This window comes from Neoarius graeffei, chromosome 13 (assembly GCF_027579695.1).
Source record: "Neoarius graeffei isolate fNeoGra1 chromosome 13, fNeoGra1.pri, whole genome shotgun sequence".
NCBI lineage: Eukaryota > Metazoa > Chordata > Actinopteri > Siluriformes > Ariidae > Neoarius > Neoarius graeffei.
The window spans coordinates 74,775,917-74,787,021 of NC_083581.1; positions in this window are offsets into that span (position 1 = coordinate 74,775,917).

Consider the following 11,105-nt stretch of genomic DNA (forward strand, 5'->3'; position numbering starts at 1 on the left):
TGAAAAATATCTAATGAAGTTTTGGTTGCCTTTCAGGTGTTCAGCGCATCTTTAGTTTCAGTTTTCAGTTTATTTATTTAGTGCTGAATCCTAGCACTGGATTAACTTTGTCTTCTCTATCTCCCGGCCGACAATGATTTTGCGCATGCGCAACAGAAAAGTTTTGTCATTGGATCTTCGCTAGAGCTCTGACGTGTGACGTCGTGTTGTCTTGACAACGTGCAATATGATAACAATATTGCATGCTATCAAACCAAATGAATGAAAACCGCTAGGATAGAAGGGAATAGAACACGTTTTTATTCCATCGAAAAAGTGTCCGGTATGTATAATAATTCCCGATATTTCACTCCGATGGCGTCACTCCCAGTGTTTTCCCGCTGACTAGACGTGCATTGTCAAAATGGCGAACTAGTTCAAAATTTTAATTCTTTTGATTAACTTGTGTATTTTGTTTATGGATGTGTCCATATAATATAAATAACATTACACAGTGAAGTGAAGAAATGAAGTTTATCTTCTCATGTTGAAAAATATACAGTACATTCACCACTCGAAGATCAACTTCATATCTTTGTGCCACTGTGTAATATCCTCTATTTATTACACTCTTGAGTCCACTCAAAGATTTTTGCTGGAAAAAATAATTATAGTTTTATATTACATTTCCAAAAATGAAACACTGAGGATTACCAATACCTCCAGTTTGCATGTTGGATCTTAAAGTACAATACCTGGTGTGAAAATTATCTGGCTTGTATTTGTTGTCACAATACAATAAGTAATGATCATGTACAGCAAGATGGTCATTATTGCAAAATAAACCCTGACAGGCATTTATGTTGTTATGACTCACTCACTGGCCATTATTCCAATTATTATACAGCTACTTTCTAAAGTAATCAATAATTTGTCACAAAATATTGCCTTTAAAATGTTTGTATTGCTTCCACCAACAGCAATGTTCTGTTATTCATAGCAGTGGTCTGTTATACACAAATACCCGACTGTAGAATGCCATAACTGACCAATCAGAATTGAGTATTCAAATGAGGCATGTAATAATAATATGATCATTAATACTAGAATGTCACAGTCATAGTTTTAGTAACTTTAGTAACTGCTTCAATGTAATGTGAATCAACGCTCAGTGAAGTTAATGTTACTACTCTGAAGTTGATCGTTTTCCTAAAACATTTCATCTAAAGTTCAAATTAAAATAAATTAAGTTTGAGGTATAAATGCTGTAAAAATAGTTCTGGTGCAAATTACACCTGGTAAAGAGTTTTACGTTAGCTGGGACGATTTTGCAAACAAGTAGCAGTCATGGTGAAGGTGAATGAGGCTTGTGAAAGTTCTCTGTGACAACATGACAAAACAAGACTCAAATGGAAAAAGCTACAGAGCCACACCAAAGACCAGATGCACTCGAAAAGTTCATGGAACAACAACTAATCATCTCTGGATAGGTGCACCAGAAAAGAGTTGCAGGACGACCTGAAAGCAGCAGGAACAACAGCTCTAGATCTCATGCAAAACTTCTCCACTTAAAAAAAAAAAAAGCACAGAGATGCAGGCATGTCTAAAAGCATTTCGATAAACCAGGACACTTTTGGAACAATCTAGTCTGCTTGGACAAAACAAAAATAAATCTCTTTTGGCAATAATTTGGCTTTTCGTGTTTGGAGAGAGCATGTATAATCCCAAGACCACCATTCTCTCAGCTGTGGGAGCATCATGATATGAAGTTAATAAGATTTAAAAAAAAAAAAAAAAAAACCACAGCTGTTCTTGTATTGTAGCCTCCTCGGTCATGAAGACGTCTCTGTAGACCTCTGACTGTTACAAAGCACAGACATTGGAGACTCCTTCCAAAAATGCTGAATAAACATCTCCATCCTGACAGAAAATTTCACCATATCAATGACTGCACAGGTTTTTAAAATCTGTTTATGTGGAGTTTCTACAGCAGCCTTTCTCAACCGGGGTGCTGCGGCACCCTGGGGTGCCATCTGGCTTCGTTAGGGGTGCCGTCAAAAAATTATATATTCTACCGTAACATTGAAATAAATAAAATGAATTAAAATTCTAAAAAATGATAGTCACACTAATGCAGATCATCGCCGCCTCATGCATCATCAAAATTTGTCTCACGGCCCCCTTTCCCATGTCGCAACGTCACTGCCGGGGTCAGCGTATGGTCAGCGTGACTGCGTATATTTTATATAGGGGTGCCTTGAGAATTTGCATACTTCTGAAGCGTGCCGTGACTGAAAAAAGGTTGAGAAACGCTGTTCTACAGTACAAGACCGTGTGTAACAATAATGTATGACTACGAGCGCATACAGTAAACCTGTGATTTGAAGCTGTTACTATTGTCAGAGTTGCTGTAATAGAAAAAGTATTTATTCCTTCTAGTAGCACTGTGGGACACACTCACCGGCCACTTTATTAGGATCACACCTGCTGTTTGATGCAGTTCTATAATCAGCCGATCCCTCGACAGCAGCACGATGCATCGAATCACTCAGATACAAATCAAGAGCTTCAGTTAATGTTTACAATATTCAAACATCAGAATGGGAAAAATTGTGATCTCAAAGTGTGACTTTCCTTCACTGTGGTATGGGTGTTGGTTTGAGCCAGATGAGTATGTGGTTTGAGTATTTCAGAAACTGCTGATCTCCTTCTGGGATTTTCACACACAACAAACAGTCTCTCGAGTTTACACAGAATGGTGCAAAAAACATCAAGTTGAGCGAGCGAGCGACAGCTGTGGGTGGAAACAAACGCCTTGTTGATAAGATAGGTCAGAGGAAAATGGACAGATTGGTGCGAGCTTTTTTTTTTTTGCCAAGAAGGATATAGTAACTCATATAATCACTCTTTACAACTGTGGTGAGCAGAAAAGCATCTCAACATACAACAGCAGAACAGAAGAACACATTGGGTTCCAGTCCTGCAGCCAAAAACGGGGATCTTAGAATCAAGAATAAGTTCCTATTAAAGTGGCTGGTGAGTGTAAATGAATAAATACATTTAGGATAAGATTATAATTATGATATTAAATGTATCAGAGGTATATCCTGCATGTGGTGTGGCCAGTTTAACGTCTTTACATCTAACAGATTTTACAAGGTTGTTTGAGGGTTGTGTGAGAGTTGTGAGGGTTGTATGAGGGTTGTGTGAGGGTTGTATGAGGGTTGTATGAGAGTTGTGAGAGTTGCGTGAGGGTTGTATGAGGGTTGTGTGAGAGTTGTGAGGGTTGTGTGGGGGTTGTGTGAGGGTTGTGTCAGGGTTGTATGAGGGTTGTGTGAGAGTTGTGAGGGTTGTATGAGGGTTGTGTGGGGGTTGTATGAGGGTTGTGTGAGGGTTGTGTGGGGGTTGTATGAGGGTTGTGTGAGAGTTATGAGGGTTGTATGAGGGTTGTGTGAGAGTTGTGAGGGTTGTATGAGGGTTGTATGTGGGTTGTATGAGGGTTGTGTGAGGGTTGTATGAGGGTTGTATGAGAATTGTGAGGGTTGTATGAGCGTTGTGTGAGGGTTGTGTGAGGGTTGTGTGAGGGTTGTATGAGGGTTGTGTTGATAAGATACGTCAGAGGAAAATGGACAGATTGGTGCGAGCTTCTTTTTTTTTTGCCAAGAAGGATATAGTAACTCATATAATCACTCTTTACAACTGTGGTGAGCAGAAAAGCATCTCAGCATACAACAGCAGAACAGAAGAACACATTGGGTTCCAGTCCTGCAGCCAAGAACAGGGATCTTAGAATCAAGAACAAGTTCCTATTAAAGTGGCTGGTGAGTGTAAATGAATAAATACATTTAGGATAAGATTATAATTATGATATTAAATGTATCAGAGGTATATCCTGCATGTGGTGTGGCCAGTTTAACGTCTTTACATCTAACAGATTTTACAAGGTTGTTTGAGGGTTGTGTGAGAGTTGTGAGGGTTGTATGAGGGTTGTGTGAGGGTTGTATGAGAGTTGTGAGGGTTGTTTGAGGGTTGTGTGAGGGTTGTGTGAGGGTTGTGTGAGGGTTCTGTGAGGGTTGTATGAGCATTGTGTGAGGGTTGTATGAGGGTTGTGTGAGAGTTGTGAGGGTTGTATGAGGGTTGTGTGGGGGTTGTATGAGGGTTGTGTGAGAGTTGTGAGGGTTGTATGAGGGTTGTGTGGGGGTTGTATGAGGGTTGTGTGAGGGTTGTGTGGGGGTTGTATGAGGGTTGTGTGAGAGTTATGAGGGTTGTATGAGGGTTGTGTGAGAGTTGTGAGGGTTGTATGAGGGTTGTATGAGGGTTGTGAGGGTTGTATGAGGGTTGTTTGAGGGTTGTATGTGGGTTGTATGAGGGTTATGTGAGGTTGTATGAGGGTTGTGTGAGAGTTGTGAAGGTTGTATGAGGGTTGCATGAGGGTTGTGTGGGAGTTGTGAGGGTTGTGTGAGAGTTGTGAGGGTTGCTTGAGGGTTGTATAAGGGTTGTGTGAGGGTTGTATGAGGGTTGTATGTGGGTTGTATGAGGGTTGTGTGAGAGTTGTGAGGATTGAATGAGGGTTGTTTGAGGGTTGTATGTGGGTTGTATGAGGGTTGTGTGAGAGTTGTGTGAAGGTTGTGTGAGAGTTGTGTGAGGGTTGTGTGAGAGTGGGGTGAGGGTTATGTGAGGGTTGTCTATGTGTCAGGGGTAATTTCTTTTTGCACTTCTGTGCTCTGGCTATAGAGGACTCTTATCATTCTGTTTGAAGTCAGTTTTAATATCTGTGAGCTCCCTCTCTCTCTCTCTCTCTCTCTCTCTCTCTCACTCAGCTTGCAAAATTAAAATATCCGCTCTTTCAATGGAATGGCGCAGGTCCAGAGTCCAAACCCACATGGCTAAGCAAATAAAAGAGCCCACTGCATATATCTTGGCAAAGGCTCATCATCAGATATACAGTTTCAGAAAGCCAACATGGAAATATGTGCAACCTGAGACAATATCAACAAACTCGTCGTCCCCGTGCTCGGACTGAGATTAGAAAGAAGGGTTTTGCAGTTTAATGCGTGGAGTAATGCAAGCAAACAGTGCTGTGTGGAGAAAAGCTCCGTTTGAAACGCGGCCTCTGAAATCCGCCAGCTACAGCTGCTACTGGCCTGATAATATCTTTTTCTAGGCAGGTCGACATCAAACGCTGTCGGGAAAAGAATAGGCTGGTTTTAGTGGACAGAAACACTGAAAACCCAAATGTGTGTTTTAATGTGTGTTCCATATAGAATTATGAAGTAATAAATTATGGGCTATGATTCATATTTAAAGTTACACTGAATAGTCTACAGTATATATGGATGTGATGTATAGGAAAATTCTGATGATGTACATGATACAAATAGTATAGAACTGAAAATCTAAGGACATACAGAGATGTAATGCTAAATAGAAATGAACATTCTAATGTTGTACTCAGAAATACAATAGAATACCGAGGGACATACACTGACAGACTTCCAATTTTATTAATAGAACGATTAATGTATTTAGGACCATGTGACCCTCAATTCTCCGCTATTTTTTCCTGCTTCACCATGACCCAATACAAGATACTACATCATGCATCACGTGGAGGGCTTTCCCCATTCGCGCAAGGCATTGTGGGATACAAATTTGAAACAGGAGAGAAAAATGGAGGACGTGAGTGTGTGAATGAAACGTAAAAGAGCGACTACAGTAACGGAAAGAAAGCAAGAAAAAAAGACATTATGTTATATATGAAGGAAATCCCCCTCAAATTAAATAACTTCCCAGCCACAGAATGGCCTGATATTTTGTGAGATATTACAGAAATAAACATATATCACAATAACCACATTTCAGACGGAACTAAATTTCACAGATTTTATGAAATTGAAAGGAAGTCTCGCTTTAACAGTTATTCCATGAAATTGAGTTGTACATAAGCTCATCATTAAGTTGTCCTCAGATGAGCTTGACAGCAGAGTCTCCAGTTGTCTCGATCCTCCATACATCTGGCCAGTTCCCCAGAACTCTCCATTCCTGCGTCTCTCCTCAGCACATCCACGTATGTTGGGGTGGGACGTCCTCGTGCCCGCCACCCATGTGTTGACTCTCATAGCACCAGTCTACTGGCTGGGAGCTCTCGATGTCTATGGCAGTGACCAGCGAGATTCATCCTCCTTGATGCCACTTTCTCGCTGACCTTTGGTAGCCCTCCATACAGCTGCTTGTTGGTGATATGCTGGTTCTGGTCAATGTTTAGTACTGCACGCATTCTGGTGTAGCACCCATCCAGGGACTTCTGCATGGAGGGCTTCAGAGTCCAGCTCTCACAGCCGTACAGGAGGACAGACTCAGCAGTCACCTGGAAGAAGCTCAGCTTGATGTGTTGGGGGAGTTTGGAGTTCCACACACTGTTCATGACATTCAGGGCCCTCCATGCCAGTGCCTTTCTCACCTTAAGGTCCTGTTCAGAGGAATTAACCCAGGAGCCCAGGTACTTGAAGTCACCGACTTCTGCCAGTGCACTGCCCCCTGCTGTCTCGAGAAGTGGGTGGTCCAGGGGGATGATGTAGGTGGTAACCTCCATCTTTTTGGCATTCAGCATGAGGCCCACCCTGGCACACTCCGCCTCCACTCTACTCAGGAGCTCCTGTGCCTGCTCCATGCGGTCAGACATCAGACAGATGTCGTCCGCGTAATCCAGGCCTGTCAGGACAACAGCAGGGATTCTTCTAGACTTCTTAGATGTAATTGTGAAGCCAAGCTCCTGCTCCTGCCCACTGATGGCTTTCCTTAGCGTGTAGTCCAGAGCTATGATGAAGAGTCGCTATGACACAGTTGACTATAATCCATGTATGACGAGATTGAGTGGAATGACACTTATTCTCTCCACAGTCACTGGATTTTGAGAAACAGGGAATTTTTATTTTTATTTTTTGCAAATTCGATAAATAAAAACTTTATACAAAACGTCCGACAAAATCATTTCCGCTTAGAATGTAAACAAACCGGCAAAATGACAGGAGCAATTTGTGAAAAATGTGATGATAATAATAATTATTGAAAAATAAAAAAGATACATTCACACCATCAAATACTTTTATTCCATATTTTGTTGCTTTTTTATTTTTGGGGGGTTTTGTTTTCAAGTAGAGTTGTTATTTCATCCTCGGTTGGTTCAGCAACACTCTCCACCATTTTGTTTTTCTCTACTCACGGTATATGAGCTGATAGCCTAGCAGTAGAGTAGCCAATCAGAGTGCACGATTGCTCATATCCAGTGAATGTGGATAGAATAATCAATGTTATTCACTTTGTCTGTCAGTGATCATAATGTTTTGGCTGATCAGTGTGTGTAGATGTAATGTTAAATAGAAATGAACATTCTAGTGTTTTACTTAGGAATAGAATAAAATAGAATAGAATAGCTGTATGTAACTATGTTTCTAAACAAACAGGAATAAAGAGTAAACATATATAAATGTTTGAATGATATAACTGACAAATGAATTTGCTTGTTTTTATTTATCTGTTTATTGGTTCATTTATTGCCATTTGAGGAAAACATTAATGTCATGCTTCATAAATTATGTTCAAGTATGAACAGAAATATAAAACATTTGATAAATATGGATCATATATGGATTATACCATAATGCATATTATTTAAATTAGAATCCTGGGAGGGCGGCACGGTGGTGTAGTGGTTAGCGCTGTCGCCTCACAGCAAGAAGGTCCGGGTTCAAGCCCCGTGGCAGGCGAGGGCCTTTCTGTGTGGAGTTTGCATGTTCTCCCCGTGTCCGCGTGGGTTTCCTCCGGGTGCTCCGGTTTCCCCCACAGTCCAAAGACATGCAGGTTAGGTTAACTGGTGACTCTAAATTGACCGTAGGTGTGAATGTGAGTGTGAATGGTTGTCTGTGTCTATGTGTCAGCCCTGTGCTGTGATGACCTGGTGACTTGTCCAGGGTGTACCCCGCCTTTCGCCCGTAGTCAGCTGGGATAGGCTCCAGCTTGCCTGCGACCCTGTAGAACAGGATAAAGCAGCTAGAGATAATGAGATGAGATGAGAATCCTGGGAGTAAGTGGAAGTAATAAACACGTAGTTCATTTCATTTCTGCATAGTGCACAAAATAGATTTAAACACACACACACACACACATCACCTGGTTAAACACTGCGTACTACACTATCCATCCCTCCATCCATCTATTTTCTATACTGTTTATCCATCAGGGTCGAGGGGGAAGCTGGAGCCAATCCCAGCTTGTTCTACACTACTCTCTATTTTTATTTAATTTTATTGCTCATTACACTTGAATAACTCATTGTCATGCAGCTGTTTCTTCACATTAGCATTAATCATGAGAGCATGATTCAACTGCCTGCTTTCTCCCCACAGCTCTGCAGTATTCAGACTGAAAATCATTCCACAGCCTCTACTGACATCTACTGTTACCACATGTTCATACATGTGGGATTAACCTGAAGTTCAACAACTGACAGTAAAAACAAGTAGAAATAATGTTCATTTAAAGCTAGACGGCCTTTCGATTTCATAAAATCGGTGAAATTTAGTTCCGTCTGAAATGTGGTCATTGTGATAGATGTTTATTTCTGTAATATCTCACAAAATATCAGGCCGTTCTGTGTCTGGGAAGTTATTTAATTTGAGGCGATTAAAGCAAATAATGTGCATGAAATCGCTCACTTCGCGCAGTCAAGCAGACAGAGGAAGTCCGTGTGCGCATGCGCAGGTTTACCTTCTTCTTCTTCTTTTGGGTTTTACGGCAACTGGCATCCACAGTGTTGCATTACTGCCATCTACAGGTTTCCCTTTGAGCGTGCACTGACAGTTCCATCATTCTGTCGCTAAACGAACAGCTGATCACACCGAGGTGCTCGCTGAGCGCCCATATTTATTTGTTTGGTCCTGCGTTTCCTTTCCTTCGTATAGAACATAACGTCTTTTCTTCTCACTTTCTGTTACTGTCATTAGTCTTTCACGTTTCATTCGCACAGTCACGTCCTCCATTTTTCTCTCCAGTTTCAAATTTGTATCCCACAATGCCTTGTGTAAACAGGGAAAGCCCACCACGTGATGCATGATGTAATATCTTGAATTGGGTCATGGTGAAGCAGGAAAAATAGCAGAGAATTAATTCATTGTTCTATGAAAAAAAGTATTGGAAGTCTGTGATTCAAATTCAGGGCGGCACGGTGGTGTAGTGGTTAGCGCTGTCGCCTCACAGCAAGAAGGCCCTGGGTTCGAGCCCCGGGGCCGGCGAGGGCCTTTCTGTGCAGAGTTTGCATGTTCTCCCCGTGTCCGCGTGGGTTTCCTCTGGGTGCTCCGGTTTCCCCCACAGTCCAAAGACATGCAGGTTAGGTTAACTGGTGACTCTAAATTGAGCGTAGGTGTGAATGTGAGTGTGAATGGTTGTCTGTGTCTATGTGTCAGCCCTGTGATGACCTGGCGACTTGTCCAGGGTGTACCCCGCCTTTCACCCGTAGTCAGCTGGGATAGGCTCCAGCTTGCCTGCGACCCTGTAGAAGGATAAAGCGGCTAGAGATAATGTGATGTGTGTGATTCAAATTCAGTAGCTTTCGGGCCACTAAACAAAAATAATTGGGTGTCGGGGAAAATTATTTTTATGACCTACACTTGAAAAATCTGAAAGGCAGTATAGCTTTAAAGCAATTATGCAATAATTGGTATCTTTTTTCTCCTGGGCGCCACTATGATTGTGGAGTGTAATCACTTCTTCATCATTGTTGTAAATACAAGTTGTGCTTTGAACTCCCATCTTGGACAGATGTACCTGTGCATTTATTGACAAGCTGAAGGATACGGAACAGCAGAACCCGAAGAACCATGTCGACTGACAAGAGAAAGCAATATTACAGGATTTTACACAAATATAACAGCAAAGTTTTATTTGTTGTGACATCGGAGATGAACATTAACATAAAATGTATAATGAAAAAGAATAACAGAAAGTTTTAGTTTTGCTGAAATACCATGCATGTATTTTCATGCAATGTATGTATATTGTTTGCCAAACATTTAAATGGTGTGTGTGTGTGTGTGTGTGTGTGTGTGTGTGTGTGTGTGTGTGTGTGTGTGTGTGATCAACATGATATAGGCACATATTGTACATAATATACATTGGACAGTGTAATTTATTCCAAGCTAGCTCAGATAGGTTTGCAAAGTTGCAAGCTTTCAAGGCTTATTTGGATTGAGATTGATAAATTTTGGCATTAGATTAATTTATGTATTTGCATGCTAGCCTGAGACGGAACTGAGGTTTGATGGATTTTGTCATTTGGAAAAACTACAAATCTCCATGAGACAGGGATAATACCGATAAGGTTACAGCCTACATCACAATCTTTAATTAATAACATTAGCACGGATGTTGACTCTGCTGTTAGATTGTCATTGTTTTCCTGTTTGCCATGAGACAGATCACTACTTATGTCTTGAAGTAAATGTGTATGCTCTTTTTATTTTTTATTTTTGCCGTGCTGTAAGTCAAAGTGTGCACATGTATTGCACACAACTCGGACTAGTAGTATGCTAAGCTAATATAACCAGAACCATAGACGATATGCTGCTGACACCGAGATATCTAATACTGAGCGATGTTATCAGACAAAAAACAGCAAGTCAACTAAATTAACCTTCTAAAACTTGGGTGTCCCTGACACAAAGTGATGCAAACTTGGGTGGTAATCTCTCCAAAGCTACAGCAACCAACACAAAGCACTTATTACCAGTCCTGATGTCTGAGGGTTATCTAATAAGTACCGTAAAGCCTTACGCAGTTCTCGTGAGAGGTCTCCGGGATGCACCACCAGAGTTTCATAGTGCTATAACTGGTGAACTAGGCGTCGAGACGAGATCGAAGACAACCCATTCTCCTTATTACAAGTCAGTCTACTATCAAAATGAGTTTGAAGCTGATATTTTAAGGCAAAATTCCAACATAATGCTGCTTTAAATCATCTCATCTCATCTCATTATCTGTAGCCGCTTTATCCTGTTCTACAGGGTCGCAGGCGAGCTGGAGCCTATCCCAGCTGACTACGGGCGAAAGGCGGGGTACACCCTGGACAAGTC